General features: G+C 34.6%; 1 long non-coding RNA gene across 1 annotated transcript; it reads left to right on the top strand.

Annotated features, from left to right (window-relative positions):
• Positions 1-1,197: 1,197 nt before the first annotated feature.
• On the top strand, positions 1,198-14,003 carry LOC150095317 (uncharacterized). The gene is made up of 3 exons (XR_016550072.1): positions 1,198-1,634; positions 1,766-2,203; positions 12,415-14,003. It is a non-coding gene; the product is annotated as an uncharacterized LOC150095317 (long non-coding RNA).
• The last annotated feature ends 2,090 nt before the right edge of the window (positions 14,004-16,093 follow it).

Here is a 16,093-nt window from a genome sequence, read left to right as displayed (position 1 = left end):
TCGTATTTTATTATTATTATTTTTTTTTACGAGAGAATTCTCCCATCTATAAATTTCCTTTTAAAAATGTAGAAAAGGCATTTGTTTCATTTCTATAACGGTAGTGAAAAACACAGCGATAAGTTCCTTCTTGTAGACTAACACGAGAGAGAGAGAGAGAGAGAGCAGATCAGAATCGAAAAAACGGCCTTAATGAAATTAAATGTTACTAAATTTTGCTACAGCGCATTCTAATTAGCAGCGCTAGTCTTCGAGTAAGTTCTGCTTATCAGATACACAATGTTCTCTGATTGGTTAAGCGATATATTTGAACACGGTGACAATGTGCTCTCTCAGTTATTCGTACTATGAGTTATCCGATATTATATTACACTTCCTTCCTGGCATGCTAATAAAACAAACCTTAAATATCAACCAAGGTTTTACCTTTCATTTCTATGAAGTAGATGAACAACCAAATCAATTATGGAATCGAATGCCAAGTGCATAGATTAGATACTCGACGACACTATACATGGGCATTTCTCTAACTTTATAATCAGTATTGAAATCTCTTTGGAGATATTTCAATGCTGATTATTCTGATTTAAAAGGCAGGTAGAAGTAAGATTGCATTTACATTCAGAAAGCGATTCTAGCGGATAGAATTTCATTCGAGCTACCTGACACCAGCAGATATCGTTGCAATAACCGATTCCAGTCATATATTCAGGTACTTATATAAGAGTAATAGTACACCTACTTGACCAATGAATAAGTTTATCTTGCCTTGTCATCACTTTTAGAGGATCATTCCAGTCATACATGTTGTTTCTGAGTGCATAAATAGTCTGCTTTTTGCGCACCACATTATAATCGCATAATTTAAAGGATACGCTTTTGCGTTTCATGCCATTACATATATAAACTGCACGATAGAGAAACATTGCTTACTATCGGTATTTAAGAACAAGATCGATAATGTTACCTTGAAGGAAAACATACGATATTGTAATACAACACACACACACACACACACGCACGCACACACACACACACACACACACACACACACACACACACACACACACACACACACACACACACACACACACACACACACACACACACACACACACACACACACACACAGTGGACTAAAGTTAAAGTTTTCATTGTTTAGCAAATAGCGAACAAAGTGTCAAGTAGGATCGTTCTTCTAGGTTATAAGATAGGACCGTGTGTTTGAAGCATAGCATTGAAATTCGATAGATTATCTTCAGCTCACTTGACAATGACGAGAAGATCAGTATTTTAGGTACTACTTATGGACTACCTTGGAGCTTGAATAATTTGAGTACTGCAAGGTTTCTCGAGAATGAAGAGTATACTGTCACCAACAAACTTATGGATAAGATTTGAGATTAGAGGTTATTAATACATAGGAAGAGTGTGGATAAAAGTACAGAACTCTGGGATACTTCAGCACTGATAAAGAAATCTGAAGACAGGAAGCTGTCCACCATATCAAGCAAAAGTGCAGGAGGAAGACTATATGACGATAGCTTTATAAGAAGACCAATGCCAGTCATCATGAAATATCTTAGAAATATGTGGTTCTTCAAATCTTTTCCATGGCTTGTGCTCAAAGATGGGTAAGTTACGAAGAAGTTTGTTGGATAAGGAGAATGGTGAAATAAATATTGGTGATCACCAATTAGTAATTATTGAGAGTATTAAAGTGCGTACGATAGTTTGATGGCTGACTTTTATATCCTTTTTTTAGGGACAGGGTGGCTTCCATGCTGTTGGGTAGATGACAGGTGAGTTTGACTGCTTATATGGGCAATGCAGGATGGGTGTTAATTCTGGATGACCGGAGGTCTTCCCATTTGGAACCACTATGATGCCATAAGGTAAAAGACTGAGAAGATTTGGGAGGAGATCGATTCTTAGATAAGGAAACGTGAATAAGGTTATGGTCGGAGTTGCAAAGAGGAGGGCAAACATCTACAGTATATCTGAAGGACGAGTTGGTTAAGAAGAAACACAGAATGTTGGAAGAATGATGAGGATTATCCAGTAATCGAATTCGCAAGTTAACAATTTGCGTTAGATATGGCTGACAGCAAGTCTTCCAGCTTGATCTGTGAAGTTAGAGGAGAAGAACCCATTTATATTTCTCTCTTATTGTGTTAATCTTCAGTGAAACCTGATTCATGCTGTGAGAACACTTTTTATTTATTTATTATTTTATTTTATTTAATTATTATTTTATTTTATTTTATTATTATATTTTTTGTAGATCATCGTATATTTTATATAAGGAATACGAATCCTACCTCCACACTTTCAGAATATATTTTCAGTTTCAGCAAAACATTGTGTGTGTGTGTGTGTGTGTGTGTGTGTGTGTGTGTGTGTGTGTGTGTGTGTGTGTGTGTGTGTGTGTGTGTGTGTGTGTGTGTGTGTGTGTGTGTGTGTGCGTGCTTTTTTATAAGAAAAGCATTTTTATAGCAAGTGTCGTAAGCACAACGCGCGTTGGATCATATTATCGATTATGTTTTAAAAAGAATTTGTGATCAATACATGATTTTGTATTGATCACACGATAACTCTACGTATAGCTTTTTTTATAAAAGAGGATTGTAATAACTAATGAATCTGCAAATATATTTAGTGAAATACGTGTAAACTCTCTATGCCTCGTATAAGATAAAATACTACGATCCTCACCGTGAAAACACCAATTATTATAGAGAGATAGTTCTTCATAAAGAAGTTTAATTTACCTGAAAAGAACAAGCATGGGAATGGGGAAGACTTTTTTTTTTTTTTTTTTTTTTTATACTTGCGAAATGAAGGACCAACAAGTTTTGCTATTATGCCATAAGTATGTTTTATTATTTTTAAGTTTAAGTCATATATGCAAACTTTTTTTTTTTTTTAATTATCGTTCCCGATCAGTCTTTTAATATTTATTTTCACATTACTTTTCCGGTTTAAAAAAAAGTCGAATGTAAGATATTAAAGTAGTCTGCTGTCTTCGTTTTTTTCTTTGCTAACTGATCAAGTCAATGAAAAACGTCCCCACATAAATAGATTAATAAAGAGTGGAGTTTCATAAGTGTGATATATATATATATAATCAGCGAGAATTATACATTTATGCATAATTGTGAGGTTGTGACTAACAGAAAGTGCTATTGAGCAGTTGTGTCTAACCTTTTTTTTTTTTTTTTCGCTACAAAATTTCCTCAGTAGCACATAGTATAATTTACAAACTATCGCTCTGACTTCATAAATTTCCATTATTGCAGACTAGTTGCCATAACCACGTCGACTGATAATTTTGAGGATTTCATACACGCGAATATCTACTAATTCACAACATCTGGAAGTGAAATTACAAGTACATAAATCACAGCTGTTCCGTACAATGCAGAGCATTTATTATGTAATTTGGCATCACCTTTGTGAGCGCATCTAGTGCACAAGAGATTTTTTGATATTTCAACATTAGTATTTCATTATTAAGCGTATAACAGTGTCGAATGATTATTATGTAAACTTTTACTTAAATTTTAACTTTTCATTCTCACTGTGTTGTATAAAGAAGATGTAATTCCCAAGGTCGTGCTTTTTTAAGATTTACTCCGTCGCAGACCTCATTCTTGTGTCTTTCGTCTTCTTATTCACCCACCGACTTCCTGGTTCTCTGTGCTCAGCTCAGGAAGTTGGATCTTCTTCAATTTCTATTTTCAGTTGTTGAGGGAGGAGATGGACAGCGGGAGAATGGGATATAGGGGGAGCTAACGTCACTTTTTATAGCACATCGCAAAATAAAGTTAAATAAATAAACTTTTATTTGTTACCACTTCAAAGCGAAGTAAATTTAGATTTGAGATCATTATAAGGGTGTTAAACCACGAAGTATTGACTGCACTTGTGCATACTCTAGATGTAAACATTATATTATTCTAATTTCTGCGGATGTTGCAGAAACAGATTGTTCAACATTCTAATTTTGAAAGAGTAAATACGACACTATATGCTAACAGTAACATACACTTTTATACTGTAATATTCTTAAATTTTTATTATTATTATAATACAGCTATATCGCCTGCTTCAGTTTCTTAAATTTGGTTGGAAAGAATGTGAAATACGAGCGGAGGATGTCGCTGACGATCGGTGTTTAAAACCAGAAGTTTTTTTCCCCCCTCCCATAACACTTTCAATCTCTTCGGATTCATTCCTTTTCCAGATTAGGGAATGTTTTCTTTCTTCTTCTTCTTCTTTTTTTTTTTTTTTTCTTTCAAGATGACAGTAAACTTAGCGAATAATATGCAAGACATTCAATAATAACTGGGGCTGTTGAAATTATTTTCATTTCCATGTACTTGTTGCAGACATTGTGTCCATCATTACGAGTATGCCAGCTTTTGTGATGGCAAATGTCTGTAACTTATTATAACTGATGCCAATCTCTTACCCTCCCCCCCCCCACACACACTTATTACAAGTTTCTGTTTAAACTGAACTGTGTCCGAAATAAATCATCTGAAGATTTACCTCATGCTGCATCAAAAGACAAGTATAACACATTTACGTCTTAGAAATCAGCAAAGTGGAAGAGGGTTTTTATCACTCCTGAAATGACGGTCGTATTCATGCACCCACCGTAGCGACTTGATTTTAGTTTGATGGGAACGGAACTCGGCGAGGCGTTTGCAGTATCCCTCTCGGCGTATCACATATTCCAATATACTGTACTCCTTTGCAAGGTTGTGTTGCGCTGTCATTTGAGAAATTGTAGCTCGACGATTCTTATAACCCTTGTCACAAGAATCGGTATTTCACAACACATTTCCAACCACAGACAGGATTGATGGTGGATGGAAGTATGATTATTTTATTTTTTTCATAGTACACTTTCGATGTGATAATCGACAGATAATCGACTTCTTTACTATCGGGTACATTGCATGCTGAAAGATGAAGAGTATTATCTTCCTTAGAGTTTTTAAAGTGTAAATATCACTAAGGTGTCCAAAATCTTCAACATTAACATAAAATGTTTTTGGTACGAAATTCGTTTGTGCTTTGGAAACCCAGTTTGAAAACTTGCTTCAAATATCAGCATTTTATCAGCCAACTGCCCTACTATAAATAAAAACTGAATTTTCTTGATAAATCTGAATATCCAATAAGCCCAAATTTCATCAAAATGTACCTTACTCAGTGGTACATTTTGTCTGTATGCTAACAGATGAGCAGGAAAACAGACTTGGAACCCGGAAGGTAATAAGCATAAGCATCAATGCGAAACACGTTTAAAAATATCCAACGGAAAAGATAACTGCAACTCAAGTATTGTATACTTCTACATCTATTCCTGTTTCGCGTACGTGAGATTACATGCTTTCACTCTGGTGGGAATGTAAGAATATATGTATTTTTTTTGAGAATATATTATATATATTATATACCTGCCTCTACAGAATGCATTAACAATTGATGCATTGGATTATAATATGCGCACTTTCGTGAGTGAACAAAGAAAATACAGCAGAGCACTGAGGAAAAATCAAACGTAATTCGCCATGGTCCTTCGACAAGTAATTGTTTATCCTTGGCCTAGTAAACGGTCTATCTGAGCTAATGGATGAAAGGTCATCTACATTCATGCCAGTACTCCCTTAATGGTTTTTCTTACCCCCTTTCAACACAATCCCCCTTTTTACGAGATAAAAAGTAACAGGAAATTTGATGTGTCCTGCTCTATCACGCAGATCAGCCATCTTCTTGAAGGCCAACTAATGCATGTAGAATCTCCACTAACAAACGTTTGATGCCGCGTTTATTTCTGTAAAACAGAAAACGTTTGTTCCTATTCTTCGTACTTTGATAGAAAGAGGTTCTTATTAAATTTATTCCTTGTGATGTATTTGTTTTCCACATGTAGTTCGAAAACATTAGGCAATGAAATTCCATTCTGATTCTGGTAAATTCATAAAGCCTTACAGAATTAAAGGGAAAATACCATTCGCAGGCCACTTTAGTGTCTAAAAAAGTATTATTAAAGAATCACAGTCTACAATACTCTCGTATTCATATTCATCGATTTTCCTACTGTATAAATAATCGTTCTGTATTTCCACGTATCAGCAGGATAAATCTTGAGCTTATCTTTCAGAGTGCTTCTTACTTTACGCACTTTAGTTTATCTTTCTTAGAATAAAAATTATATATATATATATATATATATATAAAACGTTCTCAGTTATTTTTGTGTTGTCTGCACGTAATTATCAACAATCTTGAGAAATGCTATCGAGGCATGTCTGCAGTGAACAAACATCTTACGGTTTACAAAATTCTTATGAGCTTCCTGTATTCTGTTCCAGGTATTCGTAAGATGTTTGTTGCTCGACGAATACGCTATTCCACACATGCCCTGACGAGTAGATTTTGCTACCTGGAGAGCAGTTACAGACTGCAAAATAGAATGTTTTATTTAATAAAAAAAATTCTCCAACAATGGTACAGCACCAATAATCACTACATGGATTTCCTACTGTGTCATTTGGACATATCATTAAAAAATTATAGGTCTTGGGAGGGTAACTTTTTTTGGTTGGTGAGTAGGGTTTTACATAATTTGTCGAACCCTATATATATATATCATTCAGATATTTTTATAAATCTTAAAGAAGTTACGAGAGTCATTTTTTTAAACATGATTACTCTCACTTCAGTAATCATCTCAGTATATACTTATTTCTCTTTTCATAGTTGCAAGTTGCAGTATTTCCATACGAAACGTAATGATCGTATCAGAAATAATTTCTAATATTTATTTCAAGACTCGTTAGACATTTTATTATCAGGCTCTTCGTCACGTTACTAGCTGATGTCAGACCAGTCTGGTGAAACTTCTGTGGTTGTCCAATGACAAAGGAATGTCTGCATGGTGTTATTTCACTTATAAAAAGTTATATTTTATTAGATCAACAGTTTTTTTTTTTTCACTTTTTCTACGAATCAGCTTCATCAGGATCTCAGGTTGCAAAATACCGAATGACATCTGTGAAGATAAGAAATTACACAAGTGAGCGTAAATAAGTATAAAATTGTAAGACCATTAGAAAAACAAGAATAATCTTTTGAAGTTGAACTGAAGTTCAACTTCAAATGATTATTCTCAAGATTAAGATCAAGTCTGGGAACAAATCCTTTTGCCACTTATACCTCATTTCATGCATGTACAATTGCTTAATTAAAGCACATCTTTGAAAATTGAATGTCATCTGTGCCTGAATACATATAATCTACACAAGCACTTCCCAAACTGTGGGCCGTAAGTTTTGTTGAGGGGGGGCTCGTGAAATAATGAAAACAAATTTAAAATGTTTTAAAGCTAAGATTTTTTAATCTTAAAAGAAACGTATTTAATTATTATCATTTATTATTTCTTTTTTGTTCTTTTTTTATATTTTAATGGAAAAAATCACACATTGGTGTTGGTTCACAAATTTTGCTTCTTGCGTATTTCGGTGCTTAATGAATATTGATAAATATATGCTTATTCATATAAGTTTCATTTCAAAGGTATTGATAAGAAACACACAAAAAAAAAAAGATTACAAACGCAAAATCTTGAATATAAATTGTATGTAATATAAATACAATAAATATTATAATAATATATGTCTATATTACGATTTTTTTTTTCCAAAGGGGGGGCCATGGCATTCATAAGTTTGGGAGGCACTGAATCTTCTTTTGTGACTGCGGTGTGCAACGTACCGCATTTTTGTCACTTTCCAGACAACATTCTGTTTTCTTTAGTAGTAATGGAATTCTGACATTTGTGATCTCTTTTTTTTTTTCCCCAACGTCTTTGATGTGTTCAATCGCTACCTATTTCTCCCCACTCCAATAACGCATGCGCAATGAATTTCAGACATTGGTCTCTCCATGTGCGTACAGAGGTTTCGGATCTGTTTGTTTTCTTTCTTGCTATCTTTTTTCCTCCCTAAGGGCAAAGAGGCCGCTTTAATTCCGTTATTCGTATGGGGTTAGAGCAACCTTGTAATTGTGAACTTCATGTTGATGGGTGACCGGTGTTGCATTGTTTCTAGTGAAATGATGACGTCATAACTATTTCTGATCTCGATTGCTTTAATTTAATGCCCTTCTTAAGATATTTTACTGATTTCCAGTAAAAAGTTGTTCTTAATAAATATGTGTACAGATCTATGGACGCATAATATAAATATATTTCAATTTAATATTTAAATATATGTAACAAACTTGGCAGGTACTTCAGAATGATCATGAGTATTAGGTGCCAAATACTCGTATAGTAAAAATCGGACTACTGGAGAATTCGAGGGTCTTAGGGACCTCAAGATTCTCTTCAATATTTCTCTTATTATTTTAATAGTTATCATCTTTTGAACACGTGATATCGCTGAAAATTCGCAAGTTTTATTCGCAAAGGCTGGGTGGGTAATTCGTTCAGTTAGCTGTTACTATAAAAATCGTATGATCATAGAATAGAACCTTGAATTTATCGCAATCAAACTAAGAACAAACTATCCAATTCAACAATTCAGTTCGACACAGAGATTAGCCTTCTAGTTTTACAAAATTTAACACCTCAATTAAGTGAAAATACGAGTCTCCATAAAATGTATTTTGCTTCACTAAAGCTGCAAATATATTTTATGATTCGTCATCTTCTATTGAGATCTTTATATTTAGACTGACAAAAGCACACCTGGGCTTAGACCTCGAGAAGAGCAAAGTTAACACTATCTAGTTCATTCGACCCTCTTCTTGGCCTCTCGCCAAGAATTACGATATCTGGAAGGTCATGAACTATGTATACCCTCCCTTCCCCAAGTCTATTGCATCAGCGGCAATAAACAGTTTTATTTTACAGATGGGTTAATACGAGTTTAATCACCATATAATTCTAGCACAGCAAATCAACAATATGCAAAAGAAATTTCTGCCTCAAACATCAATTTAGTATTCTTTGAGATGTGAGTGAGGATTAATCATACGCTTAACAGGTTTAAAAGTCTATGCTCGAATTGAAAAGACCATGACAAAACGGACTGAAAAAACGCTCCTTCTATAAATACCTAAAATGATGAAGTGAAGAGGTAAATAAGAGATTATAATGCCCAAATCATATAATGATTTGGGTATTATAATCTCTTACTTGAAAGAGAAATTTCAAGTAAGAGATTATAAGTGAATGAAAGCGAATTTCTCGTGAGTTTTCGATTATTGACTTGCGAAAGGCACTTAGGCTTTCTTGTCAGTTGGAAATATTGTTTATTGTTCTGTCAAAGAATGAATGAATGCTGGGGTAAAGGTTAGAAATAATATTCCCTCTAAATTTTTGCTGGCCCATGTGCGCAAGTTTCTAGTCTCAGACTCAATGTGCGTGGTGGTTGGTCTGTGCTCACAATAGCGAAAGTCACACCGCAAACACTTGTGATATATTTATTAAAAATCTTGTACGTTGCATATTAAATATTTCTCTAAAAACAATCTAAATTGTTACTCCTTCAGCTCCTTAAATATTGCATATACATGCAGTTTATAAAGAGAGTATGCTATATTTATGCAACCACTCAAATTTAATCGAATTTGAAGTTTATTCCTGTAATTTCGATATGACATTTTGAGGGTTTCACGCACTAAAACGTTTTTTTTTTTTCGTCTAGCTATAACTAGACGAGAAAATTGCAAACAGTAAATTAATTCGCTAAAATCCGTAGCTAGAAAACTTCGCCCTTGTTTGCACAAGTTCAAGTGACTGTGCTGACTACGCAGTAGACACTCTAAACAAATATGCGTCTGCAACTTGACGACATCATCGTCAGTTCGCACGCACACACACAGTGCAGGCTAAAAGTAACTACCGTAATTAGAGTGTATTAAGCTAGAATGAGTTAAAGCCTAGATGGCGAACCTATGGCACGCATACCAGAGGTGGCAGTTCAACATTTACAGGTGATATCCTTTTATACGCTTATAAATTATTCAACCTTTTTTTTTTTAATTGATACAATACGTACAAGTTAAATTTCGTTTTACACGAGAGAGCAGCTATGAAGACGTGCATATGATTGGTGCGGTATTAACAAAACATCGCGCGACCCAAAGACAAAGGCAACCTACAATTGTTGAGTTGAAATGCTAATTCTCTTCAACCGAATTCCATAACATCTGAAACTGTCATAACAACATTCCATATTCAGTAATTCTTGGTCCCTTCTGTGATGTGACACCTTTTTTGGCAACTCTTGTGGTAAAGTATAAGTTCTGTATCACTTCAACCTGAGTATTTACATCTGGGTCTGGCTCCCACTGACGAGACCTCAACAAAAGTCGAAACCGGTCTGGGTAGTGACTTCCCCCCCATAATGTATAACATCATACATGTCTGCTAGGAAATGTATTTTACATTATGGGAAATACTAAGGATGGTGATCAGAGCTTGCTCCACCTTTACTACGAGTTGCCCCATCTCATGAAAGGTTTGCTTACGCTTGGATCCGCCGAAACTTTTATAGTTTCTATATTCGGCACGAAACTCTTGTAGTTTCTCTATTCGGCTTTGAAATAATGTTGGATTCAATATCCACTTAATTTGAATTATATATTTCTTAGTTTTAACACATTCACGACAGGGGTGTCGTTTATCGTTTCGACGGAATTTTTCATTACAGGCGGGCTCAACTCACAAAGTTTCAACCCTTGGTTGATTTTTATTGCTGCTTGTTTGTGTTTGAGCTGGCAGGCAAACTCACACAAGCATTATATGGCATGTTTCAATTCGTGGTAGAATTTTATTTGAAGTTTGCCTTATGATTTCTCATAATGACATCGAGAATTTCAAATGCAATAAAACAAACACTTATTTCATGTAATTGAAAAATTGGACAAGAGTTTTTAGTTAGATACTGTGTTTCCAATGCCACATGTGGTTTTGCTTGAGTCTATACGGGGTAGTTTCTGTGAGAGGGTTCATGTAATTCATTAGTTAGCGCCATTTTTATTCAAGTTGTCTCTAATTGCACTATTTGTTGAGAAATATATTACACACACTGCAAAAGCCTCTGTACCTTATTCAGGGAAACTACTTTTAAAACTACTTGTTTTTCTTGCATCTGCAGTATAATGGCTATTGGGAAGGGCGTTTTGTTAACCGCAGAGAGCGAGTTACTATCTTACTATCGTCTCGACGTGAATATGTTTAAACATTTTTCGTGTGCGAGGTATATGCAAAACTTTTCAATGTCTTTTTTTCCTAAAGTAAAATCAGGGGTGCGAGCTATACGGGAGGGCAAGTTATATTCGAGTAAATACTGTAAGCGTTTCGCCGACAAGTTGACATCCCTCTGCTTTCTGCTGCTTCCTCAGCTGACTTCTACGGTGAGCTACAATCATAAATATTTTTCTCAGTACCGTTTTTTTTTTTTTTTTTTCAAACCAATATCATTAAAATCAATTTAATAATACAAAAATCAATTTTACACTGAATAATACTATAAAATTTTGGTGATCATAATGGGATATGTCAATGAAAATTAGCAGAAATTAATTTAATGATATTGGCCTGAGGAAACTAAAGTATGCTACAAGATTTCATTAGTCCAGTGAGTGATAACTAATTTAAACGTACTTTTATATTTTGTTAAATTAATTAATTAAGTTAAATTAATTTTCTATTAATTTTTCCATCATTAAAAACTGCCCGGCACGTCAACAACTCGATTTGTAAATTTTTTGGCACGCGCACGCATAAAAAGGTTCGCAACCAATGGCATTTGGGTTACAGTAATATTGGAGTGCAGACGCTGGAGAAATTATTAAACAAAATAAATAACGAGTGCGATTTATCATATAATTCGTTTTTATAGTATGTTCAAAAATTACTGAGTGCGAATTAGAACTTCTGAAGGCAAAAATTTTGTGTGAGCAGTTACTAGATGTGTGCGTTCCTTTTTCAACTCTTGTGAGCGCGAACACGCACACAGCTTAGAGGAAACATTGGTTAGAAAACAGATAATTGAAACTTTATAAATTATCCAGAGCTACGGCACTTTGCACTGTACACTATGCAAAGAGAAGAAAAAATCGCATACGTAAATTACACATGTCATCAGTAAAACCACAAGTTTCAAAACAACATTATTGAGATTATTATTATGGTTATTTAATAATAAATGTATAACAATGACTATTATTTATTAGTTAAATAATAATATGTTACAATTTATTATGATAATATATATTAGCAATTTCTTTTATTTATAGTTCAAAATTCTTATGGTAATTTATAATATTTTAATCATTTTAATACTTAAAATTTTATTTATTAATACTTTGTTTTAATACCTTTAGGTTATAAAATTGTACCGATGTGGGCAAACAAAACCTCTACTGGAAGCCTCTCAGTTAACAAACGATCGCCAGTATGGATTTGGCCGATGTCGAAATAGGAGATCTTCTGGCGTATGTCATTCACCTTCGCTTCGTAAAAATATTATGGAAAGGTCTGAGAAGCTGAAGTGATTGCTAGCCTAATGGCCTTTGTGCCAAAACTGATCAAATGCCTTAGAGGTATTAAGAGCAATCACTTCAGTTTTTCCAACTTTTCAGTAGTATTTTTTTCCATAGTAAGGTCCGTTTTGTGATTTTTGCAGCTTCTCTTTGGTCGTATATGACGTGATAGTGAATCGATCTTTATCTTCGAACTTTGAAACTAATGTTGGAAAACCACAAAACACTTCTAAAGTACACTACTTCTACAAGCCTAAATTCTAATCTCCCATCATTTTTTAATGGGGTCTCACAATCTTCTTAACTTCAATGTTTGCAGAACTCAATCTTGTCTGATTTCTTATTTCTAGACACAAAAGAACTCTTTTCTTCAGCCTTTCTCTTGACCACACTCAACTCTTTGGACTCTTGATGACACTTCGTTTTTGGGATATCTATTCCTTCCGATCTTTCTTGGGTATAAACACATCACAAATATGACCTCCATTAACATCCAAGAAAAGTTTTCTTATTCGCTCTAGGCGTTAATTTATGTCCAAACGACCATATATAAATCACAAACTTGATTTATATATCCAAACATTGAATACTATTCTCATATTTGGAAAACCTTTAGGGATTATCTCAAAAAGTCCTTAACTAAGTAAAGAAAAGAGTAATAGATTGATTAAAGATCATTTCACAACTTCATTCTACTACACTCTTTCATACAGAAATTCGATTTTATATTGTCTGCATCATCTACACTTATTTTCAGTTACATGCATTAGAATTGGCATCAATAATTCTTCCACTCTCATCGACTGTTCAACAGCTCTTATTTTATTTACATAATACGGTCTTGATATTATTTTTGGTTTTTTCCTGCATTTTTGGCAAACTATGAGGAAGCACACCCACGCACACACACACATACACACAAAAAGGTGCGCCGTGTCAAGCTATTTTTAAAGAATATAATAGGTGAATTGTTCTTTAATACTTAGTTTGTATTATATACGTACATGTTTAGTTATTGGTTACTACTTTTTTTTTAATTTATGTACTGACTTTGAAATAAATATCAGTTGATTATTTAAAAAAAAAAGTTAATTTTAATAAAATTTTAATTTCGTGAGCAATTCGAAATCCTTACAGTTACTCAAATAGTTTTAATTATGTAATTAATTTTATTTATTTGTGGCAGAGCAAAACCTTTTCGTAGTCACACTGTATTAGAAAAGTTCGGCCGTTGCTGTTGTTACAGTATACTTTTTATCAGCAATATTTTTTATTTCATGGTAGACGAAAATGTTGTGCAACCAACTGTTAAACATTAAATGTACAAAAGACTTTAGCTTCCAAGTGATAAGGAAAAAAAATTAAGTCTAGAGAGCCATTGCCAAATGAAATATCAAATAACATTAGAGGAATAACAAAACTGACTAAAAAAAAGGGGGGGGTGATAATCAGCCTCCAAGCTCTAGATAACGGTAGCTGCAATATCTTATATAATACTTACCCAAATGAATTTTTGCACTCTCACTAAATATTAATGCAACATGCAGATGTGTCAACTAGCAAAGTCAAAAGAGGCCAAGTGTTTATGAAATACATAGTTTTGTATGCTTTCCTTATTGCGTGTTTCAGGATTTATATTTTAGAGTTTTATTAACTTATATTTAATATCAGTCAAATTACCACAGGATAATCCCATTAAATTTAAGTCACTCACTATTAATGAAAAGTATTATAAACTAAACTGCTCATTATTTGCGATTATCGCTGATCTCACAAATAGCCACCATCGCTTATATAACATATGAATAAAGCTACTCGTAAATTAAAATCCAACAAAATATGCCATAAAAGTATATGAAAAAGTTATCGACAGCTGCAAATTAAAGTCCTCTGGAGTCTAGGGTATTTCATGTATATATCACTCATGATAGAATAAGAACAGAAAGTCAGAAACTATAACAAAGAACTGTACGTTTATCTTAATACGCTGTGTCGAATAACTGGGATAGAGTGATAGAGCAAATTATGGCAATCTAGAACAAAACTGAATTTGTCTTAAATTTTAATGAGACTTTCCTTATCAACCAAAGTTCATTTTAAAATCAGCGTGTTCTATGGCTGGTTTGCATGTCTTGCGAGATGATAAAACCCGAGATTGTGGAAGAGAGAGAGAGAGAGAGACCGCGGGGGGGGGGGGGGACAGCTATATCCGTATGAGACCGACTAACTTACATTTAAGTGAAAAGTCTTTATAATAATATGTTTCTGATACTTCAATGGAATCGAGCCTAGGTCTTTCTCAAGAGGCCATTGTTACCGACTGCGCGACGAAGGAGCTTGAGGAAGTACTGTAGTGGCGAGTATTTTATTACTGGGCTATACAGTGTTGATATAACTGTTGGGCTAGCACTACATTTCAGGAAATCAAAATTCACAAACATTTCAATGGAATCGAGCCTAGGTCTTTCTCAAGAGGCCATTGTTACCGACTGCGCGACGAAGGAGCTTGAGGAAGTACTGTAGTGGCGAGTATTTTATTACTGGGCTATACAGTGTTGATATAACTGTTGGGCTAGCACTACATTTCAGGAAATCAAAATTCACAAACATTTCAATGGAATCGAGCCTAGGTCTTTCTCAAGAGGCCATTGTTACCGACTGCGCGACGAAGGAGCTTGAGGAAGTACTGTAGTGGCGAGTATTTTACTACTGGGCTATACAGTGTTGATATAACTGTTGGGCTAGCACTACATTTCAGGAAATCAAAATTCACAAACATAGTTCAACAGTATTTGAGCTCTCCTTTTTTCCTGATCTTTCCGCCCTTCTAGGCATGTTCTACATTGCTTTGTACTAAAAAGTCAGCTATTTTGGACCTTTTTTTCCCTTCAGCACGACTATAATTCTATGTACAGTTGTTGGATGCACTTATCTTGCACGCAGCCATCCAACACAGACAGGTGTTATCTTAAGGGAACATCAGCGAGGTCAGTGAATACACCTCATCTGCTCCAAATGTACTTTCACAAGTCTTTCTGCCACAAGGACGCCCCACGCGAATTCATCAGAACTGACATCCCACGTCAGAGAATTATAACTTCACTCCCTGCAGTTTGATCTGCTCTAACTCAAAATTTCTTTACCGAATTTCGTTACATTCATTTATTGCCTCCATAGCTCTCGAAAATCTGATTCTGATTATTTGATTACCTATCTCATAGTTTGATTTTCTGTAGTCAAAATATCCAAACAGTGAAATCATGTTCCCTTGGGAACTTCACTGTCGATAACTCAACCTGCCTTCCCTTGTCCAATTCCTCTGATCAAACTGGTAGGGATGCGGAGGTATTTGTCATTGACAACCACCTAACACAAATAGTCCGTTTATCCACAGAATACCAGACAGTCGTCTGCTAACCAGAATACCAATCCCGCTAACATCCTTGACCTTTTCTCTTATTAACCTTAACGTCATCTCAATTTCTTTCACCAGGGACACCTTCATCCAGCTGTTCTCAGT

The sequence above is a fragment of the Typopeltis vanoorti genome, chromosome 20 (genome assembly GCF_054136105.1).
Source record: "Typopeltis vanoorti isolate ZY-2024b chromosome 20, IOZ_Tvanoo_1.0, whole genome shotgun sequence".
Lineage (NCBI taxonomy): Eukaryota > Metazoa > Arthropoda > Arachnida > Uropygi > Thelyphonidae > Typopeltis > Typopeltis vanoorti.
Note: the sequence above shows the minus strand (reverse complement) of the source record. Positions and strands in the feature narration are given on the sequence as shown.